Here is an 8,417-nt window from a genome sequence, read left to right on the forward strand (position 1 = left end):
TGTTCCCTTTGGATTTGCCCTGCCCATCCCAGAGATGCTCCATCCTCATCATCACAAGGCGGGGGGGGGGGGGGGGAAGAGGGACACCTTGGGCCGGTGAGCAGCCAGCCTGCGCAGACATGGTGACAATTCCAAGGGCTCCCAAACCTCCTGGGTCACCCAAGAGCGGGATGACAACCCCACAGGGAACCGTGTCCCCAAAAGAGGGGTAAATGCCAGACAGCCCCAGCTGGAAACGTCAAGAAACACGGAGAAAATGACCTTTAAAAGAAACATCTACCATTTATTAGTGATTTTAATGAAACCAGCCCTGGTGCCCCTCCGTGCACTCACCTGTTGGCTGTTTTTCTCCGAGGCTTCAAGGAGCCGGGACCATCTATTTTTGGCCTGGAGATCATGTCTAAAAAACAAAAGGGTGGTTGAGAGGAGGCAATAAGCCGTGTCTGAGCGCAAGAAGAAAACCACACTGCTTCATTCAGCCCCGGGGGACAAGCATGCAGGGAATAAAGGGGACTTTGCACAATAGAAGGAAAAATAATAAACCCCAGCACAGGCGTAGGAATGAGAACCATGTCTCGTCGCCCCTGGGCAAGGGCTCCTAGCAGCGGGACAACACGCTTTAAAGAGCTGCTGCTCCTGAGTTCTGGTCTTAATTTTCTTCACATGCCGAGCTGCCATCGGATCAGACACGGCCGAGTCTGCGTTGTGCAACGGGGCGAATTCATGAGCGCCGGGGCTGGGTGGCACCACGCTGGCTCAGGCTGCTGTGGCAGAGCGGGCTCCCTTTCCAGGTGGTTTTGGTGGCCTGGATGCATCTTTTTGGAGGGGTTTTGAGTGATCTCAGAAAGGGTTTTTTTGCAGGCTTTGCCTGTAGCTTGGCTGATAGCACTTTCCCTCCCCAGACCTCTGGTCCTGCCCTCGCTGCCTGCGCTCCCTGGCTGAGCCACCTCCATCTCTCTGGAGGGTTTGCAGTGGGATAGACCCCAAAAACTCTCCCTCACGGCTGGATCCAGCCCTCCCTGCCCAGCACAAAGGCCTGAGTCGGGGATCTGGGACGGTCTCAGTGCCTGGACCCGCTCTGGGGAGCCACGAGATCCTTGGACATTTTGTCCTTGGAAATGAAAACAAAAACTCTTCAAAGGGCTGCTCAGCCGCAGATCTCCTTGCACGGCCGCTGCTGGCTGCACCATTTATTCCTGGAGGAATAAAGAGAAATCTCAGCCTGCCTTTGGGCCAGCTTCTTTGAGAGGGGACATGTGTCCCCTTTCTGAGTCCTAAAGGGAGGACACAGCCCAGCGGGGAGGGAGTTTGCTACGGCCTTGTCTGATGCTGCCCAACCCAGCACATGGCTTGTTCCTCCGATGCTCATCCTGACCGTGCAGCCTGCCTGGCAGACTCAGCAGGGCTCAAAGTGCCAAAATCAGAGGATTTTCACCCCAACCCGCATCCCCTGGGGGGAAAAAAAAAAAAGAACGTCCTGGGCTCTTGAGCCAACCCCACCGAGCTGCTCATCATCCCCCACCGCAGCCCCTGCCCTCCCCAAGGAGATAACCCCCAGCAACTTGGCACGCGGCATCGTTCTCTACCCAGCTAAGGACAAGCAGCCAAACGCCATCCAGCCGGTCCCCACCAGTAGCTGCTTTCAACAGAAGTCACCCAGTAAACCGTCCCGGGGCCGTGCAGCCGCAGCCCCGGCTGGCGGGGAGCAGATGGAAGCCAGCCGGCAACCTGCGGTCCCCACGGCCGCCTGCCACCGGCCAGCCTTCCCCGCTGTCCCCAGGCTGGCAATGCAGCTCCCAGGTCATGGTGAGGGCCAGGGAGCCGCTGGAATACGGGAGCGGAGAAAGCAAAGCTGCCGGCTTTAGCTGGGGGATGCTTCCCGTCGGATTCCCAAGGCTCCCGCGGGACTCGGTGCCTGGAGCCCATCAGCTCCTGTTTCACCAGCTGCCATGTGATTTTGCCCTGGGTATATTTTAAGCGCTGCCTTTGACGTCACACCTTCTTCCCCAGGATGCTGCTTTCTTTACGTTTCCAGGCAAAAAGGTCCCCAAATTTCCCCTTCAGCTTCCCCCCATCGGGCACTGAGCCCCCCTGGCCCGAATTTCCCCCCATCCCCTGCCGTGTTGCCTCCCCACAGCCAGATCGTCCCTTAGCAGCTGAACAGAGCTGAGGAAGAGGGAGGTGATATTTAATAATCCCCTTTGGCAGAATGAGGAAAAGGTGGAAAAAAAACACAGGCTGCGAGATGCCCGGCTCACCCAGCAATCGGACTCAGGGCAGGACCGGTCCATCGGCCCCGCAGGGTGGATGTGGGAAGAGAGGCATCGGGAGATGGAACCACCCAGGGTGCTGGGTTCACCCTGCTCCCTCCTTCCTTTCGGAGCTGGGAGCAAGTGAAAAATCCTGCCCGTGCCCCAACCGACCACCCTGACAAACCCCATCGGGCCTGACAGAGTCTGCATCAAACTGGGAGCCGGACCCCATCCCATCCCCTCCATCCCAGCTGCTCTCCTGGATTAGTCCCAGCCCCAAATGAATTGCTGCATCCTGCTCCAGACCAGGAGCAAGCCTCCAAATCCCTCACCTCCCAGGCCTGAGCACCTCCAGGAGCAGGATACGGCCAGCTGGGGAGAAGGATGCGGGCAGGGACGGAGCAGCACGGCCGCTGCGCTTGTTCCAGTGGCTGGGGAGTGTTTTGCAGCACTGCAGCGCAAACACACACAGAGCTCTTCGCTCAGATGTCTCGTCCCAGAAACAGCCGCTGTCTGTTCGCCGGAGACCTTCACCTGAGCCTCGCTTCACCTCCCATCGAGCTGTTTGGGCTGACCCATGACCGGCGGAGAGCAGCCGAGGGCAAAGATCCAACCTGTTTTTTCCCTCCTCCTGGGAATTTTTACCTGCCGCTCCATCTCAGCACATCCCACTGGATCTCAGTGCCAACACCGGGCACACAAGTGCCTCCGTGTCCTTCCTCGGAGGTCCCCGAAGTCAGGCTGCCCGTGGAGATGCTGTGGGGATACCCACTGCCCCGTACAGGCACAAACCCACCCTTCAACGTCCTGTGAGCACCCGTGACCCGAAAGAAACCCAAAACATCTGGCCGAGGGAGCGTGTTTCCTTACCCCGGAGCCTTGGCACAGCCAGGTTTTTTCTGTTTGAATCCCCTGGCCATCACCCAGCCGGGCATTTCCATGGGCTCTCCTGCATCTCACCTGCCGGTGGGATGTCTCCAGCTGCGGTTCAGCCCCCGTGGAAGCTGTACCGGTGGAGGGGGAAAACGCAGGAGGTCTCAGGGCTGGGAGAGGTCACTCGGAGGACTAAAGCAGCTGATTAAAAAAAAAAAAATCCCATCCCAGCGGTTCAGCTGGAAACAATAATCCACGTGAAGACAAGCGGGTTGGGACAAGCCGCCCTCCCCTCCCTCGTGCCCCCCCCCCAACCCTCCAAGCTCCCCGCACGAGGGGGTTTCGCTGCGCTTTAAGGACAGAGCAAGCCCCAAGGTATGTGAAACGCTGCTGGAGAGAAGAGCCTGGATGCCATCCCTCGCCCTCCCCGCTGAGCTCCCATCCACCCAGCGAGACAGCCGCCCGCGGGGCTGCCTCTCCCCTGCCTCGGTGCGGAGAAGCCGCTGATGCTCGGCTCCTCCGGAGCCCTCTCCCATCGGGAAGAACCGGGCTGCCCCACTATAGCTGGCGTGAACAAAGGCATCTCCCTCCCGTTAACCCCCCTGGGGCTGATTCTTCTTCTCTCCCATCTGACAGCACAGACCCAGCCCAGCTGCAACAGGGCCAGGAGGAGGAATCAGGCTCAGGAGAGCTTTGCGGAGCGTTTCTGTCCGGGCAGCATCTCCCGGGCTGAGCTGCGTGGGTCCGATGTGGCCACGCTGCCCCATCCCACTCGCACCAGGGATGCGGGCTCAGGCCTTGAGCATCCTGCACTGAGGCAGGATTTGCTACAGCTTTGCAAGATGTTGGGAGAGGGGGATTTTTTTTTAGCCAAGGCAGGGTTTGCTGCAGCTTTGCAAGGAGCTGGGAGAGGGGAATTTTCCTCCCCAAGTCCCCTTGGGGACAGGGGTGACAGCAGATGGCTCTGCTGAGGGGAGAAGTGCCAGCCACGCAGCATGAATGGTGGTACCCCAGGCCAGAGCAGGGCTGGCTATGGTTTGGGGTCTGGCTTTGTATCTGTTCAATCCCCCCGTCTTTCTGGCTTCTCTTCCTTTTCGCCAGTGCCCAGAGCTTTCTGTGCCGGCTACAAAGTGGGGGTTCCCCTGCCGTGCCCCATCCCTTCCCCTGGGAAGGGGATGGAGATGCCCTGCTCCGGCACCTCCTGGAGTCAAGCAAAGCCGGAGATCAAGCAACGCTTGATGGGATCAGGGAAGGATTTACTCAGGCCTCAGCAAACAGGACTTCCCTCCCTATTCAACAGTGCTCAGAGCTTCGGCCACGGCACAGCTGGATCCCAGCTGGGACCCCCCAGGGCATCCCCCCACAAGAGCACCTCAAAACCGGCCGTTCAGGGACGTCCCAGGGCATCTTCCAGTGGAAACACCCACCCAGCTCAGCCTTTATGTGGGAAACCATCCAAGCAGCAACCGCCTGTCGGTCCCCACTCCTTCCCCTCCCCAGCATCCCCACGGCTGTCGGCACACGGAGCCGCTGCCAAGACAGCAGCGCGCTCCATTGTCCGGGTCAGGCTTCAACCGCTGCCACCCGAGAGGAGGTTTGGACACCCAACAAAACTGGCAACGCCAAAGAGACCCCGGAGGAGGCGAAGAGACAAACAACCGGAGAAATCAACCCCCCAAAAAACAATGCATCTTTTTGAGGCCGGGATAAAGCCCATCGTCCCCGCTGCAGGGCTCGACCTCGGCTGAATGACACGGCCACCGCCGCTGAGAAAGGGACCGCAGAGGAATGCGGCCACGGGGGGGGGTGGGGGGGGTGTCCCAGGAAGAGGGGGGGACACGGGAGATATTCGCATTTGGGAGAGGGGATTGCAAAGCCCATGGCCTTTCGAGCCACGGCCCCGTCAGAGACGAGTGCTTGTGGCTCCATTTCGGCTGCACCACCTGGAGATTTAACCCCTGGGCAGAGGCAGGGGTGCTGAGCACAACCTAGGAGCTAGGGAGGGGGCTGCGAATCAAGGGAAGGGTTGGGGGATGCAGAAGGAGCCTGGATAATATAGGAACCATTCAACCAGGCTGATTTTACGAACATTTTAACCTTCCCTTCTCTTTGTTACCTAGAATTTACAGCCCCTTCAAGAAGATGCTCAAAACTGGAGCCAAGGGCACAAAACACGCGGCACCATCTCTTTGCAGCTGGGGATGGGGAAGATCAGATGGAACCAGCAGGTCCCAGCCCCCATCGTGCCTCAGTTTCCCCCCGTATGAAGATGTCGCCTTACCTGAACACCTGAGCTCAGCAGATGAGGCTTTGGGGTTGCACCGTGCACCTCCATTCGGGGTGGAAATAGGGGCTGGGGGTGCCAGGGAAGGTGGGGGTCCTGCTTTGGGGAAGGGTTGGGAAGTCCTGGCAGGGGGGATAAGTCAGCAAAAACAAGAATAAGAGGAGTCGGGAAGAGAGGATGAGGAAAGGGAAGAGCGAGGAGGCGGCAGCAGGGAGACAGACCGCACCGACCATCTGCTGCGGGTGCTTTTAATTGCTTGGGCTCATTTCAGCTCCACTGCCTCGGCTTTGCTGCAAGAGCTGCCAGCGATGGGAGCCGGTCCCCAGCACCAGCCTGGACCACAGGGGACACTCAGAGATGGGGCAGGATGAGACCCAGCCCCGGAGCAGCCCAGGTGCAATGGGGGAAAAGAAAGGAGCTGGGTTTTGCAGGGCTGAGCTGGGGAAAGCAGCATCTGTGCCAAGGATGGGACCGGCCAAGGCTCCATCACCAAACCACCCACTGGGGCCAGGGACCTCCAGCAACGGCTCCGGCAGAGCTGCGCTGGAGCAGGGGAAGGAAAAGCTGCTCAGAGCAGCCGCAGATGCTTTACACAACCAGGCAGATGCCCCAGTCCCTCGCAGCTTTTTAAAGATGCCTCAATTCAAGCACTCATGCTCGAGAAGGGGCCGTGCAGCTGGGGCTGCTGAGCTCTGCTCCAGACTATAATTATCCCCCCTCTCCCCCAGCAGCTCCTTCTGGACCATCTGCACCTCCCGGCACCTCCCTCGCTCTTCCCATTGCTGCCCTCCTGCCTGTCCCATCCCCCAAAACCCCTCACCCGGGGGTCCCCATCCCTGCAGCGTTGCTTTCCCTGCACCCCCAAATCACCTACGCCGACCTGATGCCAACTGGCAGGAGCGGGCACAAAAATCACCGGCCGTAAAATTGGGCATCCCCCGCCCTCCTCAGCGTGGGATCTCTCTCACCAGACCAGGAACCCCCATCAAGGGACCAGCACCGTGCTGGTGGCCAAGGCCACCGGCCCCTGCCACGCTGCAGCCCACTCTGAGTGGCTTCGGGGTTCCCCACCATCACAAGGGGTGTAGCCCACAAGGTCTTTGTCTCAGCCCTACCATCACACAAAGAATAACAACAAGCCACTGTGCTCCCCACAGCCCTTTTATCCCCCATTTGGGAGGTCAGGGTGGGAGGGAAAACCCAGCTGTTAATTATCCTGTCATCACATATGCAAAAAGCCGGCTGCCCATTGGCTGCACTGCATGAATCTACTCATCTGATGGAGCAGCCACTCTCCCATTGGCTTAGTGGCTGGCATTGATTTCCAGGCTGGGTACCGCCTGCCCTTTGGGGGGTCCCCAGGCTCCCAAAAAGGCCCCAAATCCTTCGCTGGGTTGATCCGGATCTGCCCCTCGCCACCACGGATCCCGTTAACGGGGGTCTGTTAATTGTTTGCACACAGCGGGGACAGCCCCGGGAGGAAAACGGGGGGGACGATGCTTCACCACGACCCGCACGTCTCCATGCACGCCGGGAAAAACCACCAGGAGCTGTGGATCCTGGCACCGTGGGGTTTTGCAGGGGGATCCCATGGGGGATCCCAGTGTCTCCATACTGGGAGCGCTGGGCATGCTGAGCTGTCCGTGTTGTCTCGTCACAGGGATCACCTGTATCCTGCAAAACTGCTGGGGTTTAGGATTCAGAGGAGAAAAGGCAGCCCGTCTCCCCACATCGGAGGTAGGAGGGATCGGGGTGGTCCGGTCGGGAAGCCGAGGGGTTCGGCCAAGCACCGGAGCCGTGCATCCTTCGCCCAAGTGTTTACAAACAGGATTAGCGCTGCCAGCAGGTTAAGTGTGTTGTGCCTGGGGTTTAATTTCCTTCCTTGGGTAAGTTTGATGTTGGAATCCAAGGCTACAGCGAGCGGCGGTGTCCAAGTGCTGGGTGCCAGCTGTGATGAGCTTGTCAGGCCTCTGCTAGTGCTCGGTCTCTGAGCCACTCGCCAACCCCAGTGGGTGAAATCATCCTGGTAAAGCCAAAAGCTGGGGATGGACCTGGGGGAATCGGCGGAGGTGAGGGGCCGAGGGCAGCGGAGGGGATTTGGGAGCCCGATTGGTGTCCTCTGTTTGGGGGGGAGCCAGCAGGTCCCCGTTGGACCCTGAGCCCAGGCAGCTCCTTTCCAAAAAACCTGCCCCAAAGGGACAGCCCAGGCAAAATCGGGAAGATACATCCAAAGCGATCGCTCACCAAGCGGCTTAACGCAATCAGCTTAGAGCACCAATGAGAAAAAGCTGCGGCTGGAAGAAGTTGGATCCTTAATCTTGGAGCAAATCCTTCTCCAAGCCCTCCCCTCCCTGCCCCATCCATCCCCTTGGGACTTCACCCTGCTTTTTCCAGCATCCCGGGAGGGTTTATCCGTGCAGATCACAGGGAGCAGGGTCAGGTCAGGGACGGGCCAAGCGCTGGGGACATCCGTCTGCAAACACATGGGAGGAGAGAGGCGAAAGAGAGCCCGTGGGAGATGTTTCTGACCCTGACATGGGGAATCTTGCAGGTAAGGTGGCAGCTGGCACGTGCGGGGTTGGGGAGAAAGGCTGATATTCGGGGGGGGGGAGCCACCGCCGCTGGGATAAATGCCAAGGGTCAGGAGTTTGAGCATTAAAAGGGGAAAAAAGGGTGATTGGAAAGGGGTGGCTTCAGCTGCCGCGTGAGCAGGATGCGGCCGAGGCACCGTACGACAAACACAGGGGTCCCCTCCCCGAGAGGGACAGGGACCCTGCTCCTGATTTACCCCAGGACCAGGAAGGGATCCCATGAGCAGCCGTGCTGGGAGAGCGAGCCAGCCCCTCTTCCTATCTCATTTCACCAGGTAATTGCCTCTCCCCAATTACACAATTAGCCTCAGCAAAGGTAATTACAGAACCGAGGCGTGTAATCGTACAGCGACTGCCGTGATTTCGGGTGGCAAACTGAGGAGCAAGACGCGCTTGGGGAGACGATGCTGGCAGGGA

Source organism: Gymnogyps californianus, chromosome 27 (genome assembly GCF_018139145.2).
Source record: "Gymnogyps californianus isolate 813 chromosome 27, ASM1813914v2, whole genome shotgun sequence".
NCBI lineage: Eukaryota > Metazoa > Chordata > Aves > Accipitriformes > Cathartidae > Gymnogyps > Gymnogyps californianus.